An 8,330-nucleotide genomic window follows, 5' to 3' on the forward strand; every position below is an offset into this window, starting at 1 on the left:
AAATATTTGTAATTTAATCATTATATATTCCATATTTAAAAATAAAAAAAGAAAGAAAGAATATCATTATTGTCTGCACATAACATGTTCCCATTTCATAAATAATAAAACTACATCCCATATTATACTATAAATACAGAGAACATAAGTACTGCAGAAAATTTTCCCTTGAGTTCTTAGAGGATTTACAAAGGAATCGAATGGAAACCAATCCCCTATCTGTCCTATAGGAGATAGACTGGGGGACCTGAAAGCACGGGCTTTCAACCATTGCAGCGGGGGCGAGGTAGCAAGGGAGGTAGAGGCTAAAATCTTCCCTTTTCCTTCGGAAACCCGTTTCTACCTGGAACTGCTAAGGCAGAAGAAGAGCGAGCTAGGCCAGTTTTGTCCGCGGATCACACCGAGGGACGAGAAGCGCGTGAAAGAGAAAGTGTTGCATATGAGCTGTAGCTTCAACAAGACAATAAATATTGTGATTTGAAAATAATTAGAGATGTGAGATTGATTGATCTATCTCTGCTAGACTAGCTACTACTCAGTCACGTCACTGGATACAATCATGTTACACACTATTTCTGTGAGTCTAACATGCATCTTTTTAGGGGTAGGTTTGAATGTTGAAAATTTAGGTACACCATGGATTCTATGGCATCTTGAATTTGAGTATAGACATATGTATAAATACGTAGAATGTAGTATTTGCCATTTTCAATAATCAAGTTTTTCCTCTATGTTTTACCAAAATACTGGTATTGATAAAAATCTCCCTTGCAAATTTTTATGGTAGTATTGTTAAGAGTAAATGTACAATGTAACAATAATGTAATAACAATATAAATATAATACTATATGGTATTGTTCTATTAAAGTACCAGTATGGTATTACCGGTATATACACCTGTGCACCTTAAATTGGAAGTAATTTTTATCTGAAAAGTTTGAAAATTTGTGGTGTGCCTTACATTCAATAGCATCTTGATATTTGAAGAAATACTGTAATTTCCCAACCATGAAATGCTTGAAAGCAACTGGAGTTTTTGTCCCAGTTTATCAAGAATGAAAGGAAATGAAACAACTCTCACTGAGCTTCCCACCTAGTGGTTCAATGACCTTTTAGTTGGTGGTGGGGCTTGCATATTCTGATGATCCACTAGGCTATATCGGCGCTACCGGTAGTGTCTTCCATGTTGGTCAGGCTAGGGAGGAGGAGCCAGACTAAGAAGCAACCTACTGGTCAATGGCAGAGGCGGACATTTTCAGAAAATTAAAGCAGTCCATAAAGTGACTTGATGATTGCATGAAAGTGACAGCATGATTATGTATGTTTATGTGTGGGATTTTCTTTCTCAATTAGCACACACAAATGGAACAGTGAACAGCTACTTTCTTCTTGTCACTTGCAGTGGTTTATCCCAAGTTTTCACCTGGAAAGGGGAGGGGGGTAGTAAGTGTGTATTCTGGGAGTTTAAGGGTAAATTAGTTAATACGTATGACCATAAATTGGTCCTTTGTGGAAAAATTTGAGAGCGTTGTTAGGGGTGGTGAAGGAAATGGAGTTGGATAGGCCATAGCCTGAGAAAGAAGCTCTCGGATGGAAACCCCAAGTAAGGAGACGATGCAGAAGGCCAAGGAAGAGCTGAAGGAGGATCTTGAGGAAAGAGATGAGGCAGATGGGAGAGTCTTGGGCAGATCTTCACACGATGGCCAAGAACAGGATCCAGTGGTGAAACACCATTGCAGCCCTTTGTTCCAGTGGGAGATTCAAGACAGGTCAAGCAAGTCAAGTTAGGGGTTTGTAGTGGTGTGTGGATAAACAACTGGTCACTTGTGTTATATTATTTGATTTCATTTTAATTCATGGTGGATATATTGCAAAATTTCAAAAAGTGTGTTTTTAACACTAGAAGGATGGTGATTTCCTAACTACCTATTAGGACAAACCCGTCATTTTGACGGGTATAGTTTTTCCATACAATATTTCTCACTACTTTTATTCTGAAAGTGAAAAAACTCCTGTCTCTCTCTATTTCCTGTATTTTCACATCATTATAAATATTCATTACAAATTCTTCCTCATGCAGTGGCTAATAGAGGGGCACAAAAGGAACAAAATGTCTGGTCAGAAGGACAGTGTTATTCATATTCAGTTAAATCATGGAAGACATGGAGTTAAATTAACATTGTCAAAATTATAATGAAATGTATCCATAAATATATAAATAAATCACCAAGGTGTGTATGTGTATTTCATGTATTTATTTAATTTATTCCTTTTATTTTTTATGGGTGTATTTTATTTCTTTATGGTGTATTTTTATTTATTTTTTTAGTTTTTGTATTTGTAGATTTAGTTTATGATTCCCTTTTTCATTGATGGGAACTTTTGAAAAATATAATTACGTTATTCTATCACAATAATTAGAATTACACAAACACTCACTTGGAAATAAGAAAACGTCAGCCTCTGTGGCATAGTGGTTATCACATCGTGCTGCAATGCTGGGGTTCCTAGGTTCGAATCTCTACCTGGACAATAAAGGGAGAACCCCCGAATGTTACCAAACCTCCACCTGTATGCATTCGAGGGCATACGCTTTGTCCCAGTGCCTCTGTGAATAAACTGGGACGTCTTTTGCTCGAATTACGGTTCCCCCGTTATTGTTTTGCTCTACCACTTTATTAAATTTCCCATTACAAAATTTGAAAGTATACAAGAAGATAACATTACTATATACATGAAATGATTACATAAAATAGTGTATGGACACAGTATTACAGTACACAATTATTTCTTCGTGAGATTGAGATTCTGTATGTAAGTGTTTGCAGTTTATATTGAAGTTTGGTATGGCTGTAAGTACCGGATTCTGTGGTACCAGAATCTAAGAAATTGAGGATTTGTATGGCTCGAGTGCTCTATTTAATATAGTTGGTTTTTAAAGGTATGATTAGGCTCCTGGACCAGCCACCGAGAGAGGGTGAGTTGATGGTTGAAGACCATTTTAGTTTGTATTGTTTCGTCGTTTGCTCCACCCCAGAGGCTAGGTGTTCCGCCCTCAGTGTCCCGTCCCGTTTCCTTTAGGAGGAAGTGGACAAGGTATAGAGCACTCGAGTTCCATCACTATAGTGGAGTATTGCAATTTGTAGTGAGAAAAACAGAAGTTGTAGATAAAATAAAAGATTGTCGCCATGTTTGTGTATGTGTAGGCCGAAATGTGTGCACTTCAGCTAATTCATGGCGACATGTATGATTACAATCAGATAACTAGTTTGTATTGCAGTTTGGAGTTCTTTATTAAGTATCTCTGCCCATTCATCCAGACTATGCTCAGGTCCAGGATAATCCGGCAACACAATACTATCGAGGAGGGTTTCCATGTTTGTTTTCTTCCAGTTGTACGAAAGGTTTTGCCCTGTTGGAGTGTTTGGGATGTTTGGAATAGCATCCAGTCTTATATTAAAATGTATGGCATTATGATCACTGGTAGTGATCATGTCCAGTACCTGCCATCCCTCTATTAATGGACACATACTTCTATTTGATAGTGTTAGGTCGATGTTGCTGGATGCTCCAGCTCTACCTCTAAAAGTTGGCGGATTCTCTGGTTGATTTTCTATATTTATGTTAGTTTCAGCAATGAGATCCATCATCTTCTCTCCATTGGCATCGATTACCCTACCAAACCATAAGGGGGAGGAGGAGTTGCTATCTAGCGTGATCAAAATTTTCCTGTTAGGGTAGGCTTCATAGGCTCTTCTTATACAGGCGATGTACTTGTCAATATTGTGACTGTATTGACAGGAACAGTTAATTATTATAAAGTTTATTGTTTCATAGCAAATTTCCACACAATTGATATGGGAGTCTGATAATTGAGCAATTTTTAAGGTTTTAATTTTCTTGTTCAGTGAGATTATTGCTGCTTTTGCGTTTAAAGATGGGTTGTATATTGCTGTGGCACTAAGTGGTGCATGAATTATTTTACCATTTCGAGTGTAGGGTTCTTGCAACATTAATAAATCCACATTGTTTCTTCTGGCATAGATGAAAATTTCCTCTGTGGCCAGCTCAGCCCCATTTAAGTTCACCTGTAGGCAGCCTATTTTATTTTCCTTCAATGCCTTAATATCGAAGTCCACGATGGCCATGGTTTACTGGTGTCCTGAACAACTCTTCCATATCCCCTGGCAAAGTCCTTGTATACCAAGGTCCAATTTTAGATCTCTACGCTGTAGTGCCTGTTCTAGTAAATCCTGCAGTTCATCTGGATCCACGGGGATATTGCTGCATCTCAGGAGCATTTTATCCACTATCGCTGGGAAAGGAAAGGTGATGAAATTTCCGTTTTCATGTTTCATTCTGACCAGTAGGCGCAGCGCCGCAACAAGGTTGTCCCTTTCTTCAAGTCGGCTTAACCTTAGGTTCAATTCAAAGTTTTGGTAAATGGCTTAATGGTTTATATCAGTGTTATGCAGATCTGGAGTGTCAGGTTTGGGGGATGTCATTAGTGTAGGTGCCGTGAAGTTTGGGTACTTATTTTGGTAATGGTACGGTGGTGCTTCCGGATTGAGGTGGCTGGACGTGGTAGGTTCAGCCCGGCAGTTTGAATGAGCAATTCTTTGGGGTTGGTTGTTTGAGGTGCAGGAGTCCTCCGTTTGGTATGCAGGGCTGTCCGGGGGTGTGGGAATTGTAATAAGGGGTGGGTGTGTGGCTATAGTCGGAGATATGTCCGTAAGGAAGGACATAGGAGTAGCAATTGGTGATGGGTTTAATGATTCTGTTTCTGAAAACGAGGAAGTCTCCAAGAGAGTGGGTACTGTCAATAAATCAGATTGTGAGATGAATAAGGATTGAACAGAGTCAGAGGGTGATGTGTGAAATGATTGAGTTAAGATGGGAGATTGAGGGAGTGAGTTGTATACATATTGGCTGGGCTCTGGGGTTGAAAGACTCAAATAGAGAGGAGAAGGTAGAAAGTATTGGGGGTAGAATATCGAGCAGGGGTTTAGGCCTGGAATATAATTACTAAGAAGGGGTTGATAATGTATATAAACCTGGTTAGGTTGGGATACAGTGTTGAAGGAGTAGTTATTTATGGGTGGTATGGAGGAGATTTGATGCAGTTTGTTGTGGTTTGTCATTTAAATGTTGGGCTAAGTCTATGGTAAAGGTAGTTTCAAGAGTGTATTTTAATTCTTGTTGTTTTCTCAGTGCGTAGGCCGCCGCTCGTCCCGAATTTTGTCGTCGACGGCTAGGAGTGTTTCTATTTTTTCTTTTTCTTTTAACTTCACTATTCATAGTTGGTCTTTTCAATCAATCTCTGTTGGAAAAACTTTAATGTAGGGCACTCTTTCGGATTTTCGTGGCAATTTCTCTTCCTTCTCTTGCAAAGTACGCAAATTTCAACTGACTTGTCTATTCTGCATTCCTCCCTTACATGATCCTCCAATCCACATCTGATACAGCATTTGTTACCCTTGCAGTGTTTCGCGACGTGTCCATAGTCTCTACACAGCAAGCAGAAAGGGACTACCAGAAAGTCCCTCATTGACAATGAGAGGTAGGCCAAATGGATCTTTTCCATCTTCAATATGGTTCTTCTTAGAGCAGGGTCCACCTAATAGACTCTGTGCCATGTTGTTTTGTTTCTTGGACCAGTTTTAAATTTGAACTTGAATTTGCTTGAAAATTCCTCTGGAGACATAATTCCCTCGATTTCATTTAGCACATAAAATTCTTCAGTTATTTCTTCTTCAGGTTTTCTTGTTGGTACATCGTAAATAATCATCAGTGGATTCCTCTTTTTCGGTAGCTCCGCATTCAATTTCTTATCTTTGAGCTTAGGATTGTTTATAATCTTTTCTGCATCTTCTTTTGTGGCTGTTTCCACGATTAGTGTTTTTGGTGTTGACCGCATTCCCTGTATTCTTACTCCTTCTCGGACTGGATTTACCGACATGGTGAATTTATCCCATATTTCTCACCCGATTGGTTGTCTTGCGCCATAATGAATACTGTGTGTTTTGCATTCTGGGTTGCTTTTTGGATTTGTTGTACTTTTGTACTTTGCATCGCTGGTGCAGAGAGATTCTGGGCATAAGTTGGCTTGCTTTCCGTTGAGGTAGGGTTTGATTCAAGGATGAGACACGCCGTTCTTAGGGATTTAGTTTCTGCAGTTTTTTCAGTGTACAAATGGCTCATTTTTGCAATTAACTCCAGGAATTGAGCTTTTTTATCTGAACTTAGAGTTTTTTCTTTTGATACAAGGGTAGTAAGATCAAGTTGCACCTTCTGGAAGGCACCTAATTGCACTTCCGTTGAATCCGGCAGGATTTTTGAAATTTGACTTCCAGAGGGGTTGGAGGTGAAAGAAGGGGTGAGGGTTGAAGAGGGGTTGCTGGTCGCTGCTCTATTTTCAAACGCACTGAAGGTTTGTTCTGGGCTATCCTGGGCGTGTTTCCTCTTGGGCAGGGGAGAACGTGTTAAACCACCCCTTTTGAAGGGGTCGGGGGGCTGCTCCATGTTGGAACGATTGTTGCTTGTCTTTGGGGTGACCCCCGTAGGAGCCATCCTTCACACTACACCGTAATCACTCAAGAGCGGCTCAGCACCCGCGCAGAAGACACAGATACAGCGCTCCCACCAAAATCGCACGTGGAGTTTGTTTTATTACTGCACGTGCCGCAGCTGTCAGACAACGTCCTGCATTTCTCGCGTGGCACTACGTCACCGCCCCGGATGACAGAAACACGTCGAACCAGGGTCGCTGTCCGTGTCAACGCTCGATCGCTATGGCCGCCCAGCACCGACACATGCAGTCACTTTACTGGGGTTGGAAAAAACACCCTTGCACATATGGGGGTTGTGATGGTCCCAATACACCGGGGAGGGATGAGGCTTTCAGGGGTATAAGTCCCACCCCTTAGCAAGGTCTAGTTTTGGAGTATTTGAGTTGGAAACACAAAATTCGCTTCCGATCAAGTTAAGCCTAATTTGTCCATAAGATTACTATGGGGGAGGTTTTTCCACAACAAGTTCTTTATTAAGGGTAGTATCGCAATGCGGTTTTTTTTGGTTATGATCCTTGATCCTTCCTACGTGGGTTAAAGGTATTTCAAAGGATAAGGATTCATATTCTAGTATCCTTAGGGGCATGGCCGTATTTAGAGGGGGGGTTTCTAGGGTTCAAACCCCCCCCGAAACTTCTGACATGTTGGATTAATGGAAGTTCAGAAACCAAAATCTGTAACAAATTTTCAAGTTTTTTTTTCGAAGCATCACAAAAATACAAGGAGACAATGTTGAAATGATCCAGCTAGAATTTTCATACATTTGGAATTCTGAAAGTTGAGTGAAACAGGATTTATTCTCAGAATCGTAAGCAACCCGCGACCCCTCCATTTTCACTTCTGCTGTCATCTTTCCAGTGTTGCTCCTGCGACACCAGGAATATAGACTGAAGATTCCCTTACGATTGTTCCAAAATTCCCTTTCCAGCTTTTAAATTTCCTGTCCGATAAAGTTGGAAATCCCTCCTTGATAGGAGTTCAAACCTAGGATCTCCAGTTTCGTAGCGATACGTTCGCGATTGAGGTTACAATCCATGCACCAGGCTAAGTTTTTAAAAATAATAACTGCTTCCACACTTTTCAAAATTCCAAAAATGTAATTTTAAAGTTAAACAACAAAAACTTTATGACAAAAATTTCCATCTAACTTTTAAAGCTTTTTCTTGAAGGTGTCCAAAGTTTAATGACGAAGTATAATAATTGTGCATTTCAGTACACACTGTATGAAACGTAAAAAAACAAAAAGAAACTTGTGCTGGATATTCACTCATCTGCTGGATTGAGTAAGCCCCCCTCAAGGATATAACAATAATATAATAATAATAATTATTAGTATTATTTTATTATTATGAAATTTTAATAATTATTGTACAATTATTGTTATTATTTCTATTATTCAAATTTCTGGCGACGCCCATGGGAACAATTATGAATGAACCCCCCCCGAAACTTTTTCCTGCCTACGGCCGTGCTTAGGGGCTTACTTTCAGTTCCCGGCGCGATTGTTCAATATCCCCATAAGGATAACATAGGGGTGGTTTTCCCTTGATAAAAGGCCAGTACTTACCCTCCTTGTGCCGGTTGAGATGTCAGAACGTCCTCTGGGGTTTCCTTTTGACAATTTGGGGGGTCACCACCATATAACGCACTTAGGGGGTTCACAGGGAAGATTTGTTCACACCACGATGCACTTTCTTTCACTTTCCAAGCATAATGGCACTTTCTCTAGATTCATAGACGAACTTTTCCTCGTATCTCAG

This window comes from Lepisma saccharinum, chromosome 2 (assembly GCF_977018435.1).
Source record: "Lepisma saccharinum chromosome 2, izLepSacc3.1, whole genome shotgun sequence".
Classification (NCBI taxonomy): domain Eukaryota; kingdom Metazoa; phylum Arthropoda; class Insecta; order Zygentoma; family Lepismatidae; genus Lepisma; species Lepisma saccharinum.